This window comes from Otolemur garnettii, unplaced genomic scaffold, assembly GCF_000181295.1.
Source record: "Otolemur garnettii isolate 467f Iridium unplaced genomic scaffold, OtoGar3 scaffold00008, whole genome shotgun sequence".
Classification (NCBI taxonomy): Eukaryota; Metazoa; Chordata; class Mammalia; order Primates; family Galagidae; genus Otolemur; species Otolemur garnettii.
Window position 1 is genome coordinate 5,943,166 of NW_003852403.1, and position 3,946 is coordinate 5,947,111.

At 41.9% G+C, this 3,946-nt stretch overlaps 1 pseudogene; it reads right to left on the minus strand.

Moving 5' to 3' along the window:
• LOC111723137 overlaps nucleotides 1–1,506 on the minus strand; it is a 2,318-nt pseudogene extending 812 nt beyond the window's left edge.
• Nucleotides 1,507–3,946: the final 2,440 nt, after the last annotated feature.

Here is a 3,946-nt window from a genome sequence, read left to right on the forward strand (position 1 = left end):
TCGTTCGACCCCCAAGGAGGTCGCGACCCACACATTGAGAACTGCTGTGATAGAGTATAAGAACACCATCCCCTTAATTATTGGGTTTTCCAGACCCCCCTAACCCAAAGCCCAAAGATGGCAGCTAAATAGTTCTAAGGGAGAGAGGCTGACCACAATGAAGCTTGGTCAGGCTATTGTCTGGCCCTTCTGAGTCTCTATTCACATTAGCTCAGGACCAGGGAGAAATGCTCAGACATACCTAACCTGGTCAAAATAGATCCTAAACAACCAACATGGATGAAGGAGAAGCACAGAAAAATATAGCAAATAAATAATCAGTCAGCATTCCACCCAGTCTTAGGAGTTAAATTTAAATTAAAAATGTCCACTCCTCACATCAAAACTCCCGGAAACACAGGCACATTGAATTCTGCCTTATGGCCCAAAGGACAATTTCTTTCATTGAAAAATGAGCATTTACTTAACCACCACAATGAGCTCTAGAGGATATATTCATGTCTTATCCTTGGCCAGAAGAAGCTGGTGAGAGTTTTCTAGCACTCTGGGATGGGGAGGCCAGGTGACCTCAGGAGTTGAGACTAGTCTGAGCAAGAGCAACACCCTATCTCTACTAAAAAAACCAATAGATTCACTAGGCTTAGTGGGACATCCCTGGAGTCCCAGCCACTCAGAGGCTGAGTGAGGCAAGTGGATCCCTTGAGCCTAGGAGTTTGAGGTTATTGTGAGCTAGGACACTAGGGCACTCTAGCGTGGGGCAATAAGTGAGACTGTCTCAAAAAAGAAAAAAAAAATAGGGGGGAGGAAGGAATGTCTTAAATATTTTTTCTTTGAGATAGTCTCACTCTGGCACCCTATGAGCCATGGCATCATAGTTCTCAGCAACCTCAAAATGGTAGGCCTGAGCAATCCATGGCCAATCTTCAATCCTCAACAATCCACCTTCAGTATTTTAACATGAATTGCAGTAATTTCACCAGAAAATACTCCCATATGTATCCCTAAATAAGAAAAATTCTTTCATGCAACTACCCCTTAGTATTTAAACACCGGAGACTCTACTATTCCCAAGTTCCACTATAAAGAAACCATAGACAATTCTTTTGGTTACATGAACTGACCCCATCTAGTAAGTGTGCACTTTTATTTTGTTATTTTTATTTTATGCTTGCACTTTTCAAAAGTGATAGCTCAAAATGCCAGCACAATGGGGGACACCCTTAATCTCAATTACAGAGGAAGTCTGAGGGGGGAAGATCACTAAAGCATATGAGTTGGGAAACCAGACTAGGCAGCATAGAAAGCCTTATCTCAGAAAAAAAAAAGAGAGAGAGAGAGAGAGAGAGAGATGAACACTCAAACCCCTCCAAACACCAGAACATCAGACAGACAGCCTCCCACAAAAGAAACATTGGTCACCAGGAAATGCGCTTACTCACCACTGGAGGTCACCTCCAATCTCGACTTCAGCCTTTCAGAGCAACACAGCACTGCTCTGAGCAGCATTACTTAAATACAACCCTGAGAAGCCCACCCTGCATACGCCCTACTCAGCCCTCCCTAGCCACACCTCTTTGTGGCTTTATCCAATCCACCTTTTCAAATCTGACTTGATTAATTCTTTTTATTTTGTTTGTTTTAGCAGGCCAGGACAGTGTTCTATCCCATCAGCCCCCAAGCATGTGGTGGTGCCCTAACCACTGAGTTACGGGCACCCAGACGTGACTTGGTTAATTCATTGAGCACTACTGCAAGGTAGTTTCTTATTTAATCCCTATGATGAAGTAGGTACTATTTTATTTCCATGTAAAATTGAAGACACTAGAGGCAGAGATGTTTGACCATGGAGTGAGCCTCTGACCCTGACAGTTCTGACTTTGAACCTCATGTTTGTCATCATTCTTCTTCTTAAGTTGGAGACTACTCACTCTATGAGGCCAGAAGCTTTGTGAGGCTCTCAGATCATACACATGACTTGATAAATCATTGATTAAGGCCAGAAGCCTCAATTTCATAAATGCGGAAACTTCAGGTCTTTCTGCTTTCTTGCCAACCCTAGGACTTGGTACTTTCCCAAATATATGTGAGAAGGCAGTAAGACTTGGAAGGATTTTTGTATTCCAGATGTGGGAAACACCACACTTGTTTAAGAGTTGTTTTACATAATTCATCTGCATTCAGAGGAATTCACATGTTCCTCAATTTAAAAGGTTTTTGGGCTCAGCTCCCGTACCTCAGTGAGTAGGGTGTCAGCCCCATACACTGAACCTGGGGAGGTTCCAGTCCAGCCCAGGCCTGCTAAAACAGCAATGACAACTGCAATCAAAAAATCACTGGGCAAAGTGGCAGGCACCTGTAGTCCCAGCTACTTGGAAGGCTGAGGCAAGAGAATTGCTTAAACACAAGATTTTGAGGTTGCTGTGAGCTGTGACGTCACTGCACTCTACTGAGGGTGACATAGTGAGACTCTGTCTCAAAAAACTAACTAAATAAATAAATACATAAATAAACAAATAAATAAAGAATGGCTTTTCCCATACCTTATTTTATTCAAATCTCATAGAGGCCTTAGGGGCTATGCATTATTCTATTATAGAGATGAGTACTGAAGCACAGAGAAATTAGCTCATTTACCTAAGGTCAAACTCTAAGAGGAAAAAAAACAAGAGGGACTTAAGGCAGGTGAAAATAAGCTTTTTAAAAAAAATTTAATTAAATCATTACTGTGTACATTAATGCATTTATGGGATACAATGTGCTGATTTTATATACAATTTGAAATGCTTACATCAAACTGGTTAACATAACCTTCACCTCACCTACTTAATTGTTGTGTTAAGACATTTCTACTCTACTCTTAATAGATTTGACATGTGCCCTTGCAATATGCACCATAGGTGAGGTCCTGCCGATTACCCTCCCTCCACCCTATCTCCTTCCCTTCTTTCCCCCTCCTCTTCTGAAAATCAGTTTTTTAACGGGGCAAGATAATGATCAACATGGGGCAGAAAAGAGCCCCAGATAAACTCACTTTCTCACTTAATTCCAGGGTAGATCATACCTGGGAAAACAAAATGAAGAAAAAACACAAGGAATAGACTTGGGCACATGGAAGTTCATGTTCATACTGAGCCATGAATGGAGACGTCTACTGGAGGAACTTAGCCAGTCCTTTCAGGCAGGACTGGGCACTTTGGTGCAGTTGAGGGTTATTTTGGGAGCTGGAAGTGTTGGAGTATATTGGAGACTGAGAAGGAAGAGCAAACCAAAATTAGTTTGGACCTAAACTAATTTTTTTGGCCTTTCTTTTCTTTCCCAGCACTTCAAAGTTCAGAGCAGGTTTGTTTTATTTTTTACATTGAATTAACACTAGGTGGCGGCCTTCCCAGTCCCTCCTTCAAGCCACTTCCAAAACCATGTTTACCAGATCATTTCACTTCCTTGGTTTTCTGGTTTATTTTTTTTCCTCAACTCCACTCTCTCTTCCCCCTCCAGTATTTAGACATTGCTGGCAAAGGTCAACACATCAGCTCCTAAATTTCCTGACCTTCCTCCCTAAAGTCATCAATATCGTTGGCCAATTCATCTTTTTCCTTGAAAACTCTCCAACTTGGAATTCTTTATTTTAACTTTTGACTTCAGTGGGCGTGAGCTGAGTCTGTCATCCTTTTAAAATATATCACACAATCGATTCTTGGCCTTTTGGGTAAGATGAAGTGTAAAAGATACCTCATAACACTAATAGCTGAACTTAGACCATCCTGTGCATTGAGCCAGGTGCTGCAGCTGTGAACAGCAGGAACACTTTGGAGAGAACTTGGAATGTTGTGCTCAGGAGTTCCAAAAAGACCATATGGCTAAACGAGTTAAATTTAAAGGGGAGTCTTTTTATTGGAGAGCCAGCCAGCAACTGCCTCAGGGTCCCAACATGGGGTTTCTGAGAGCA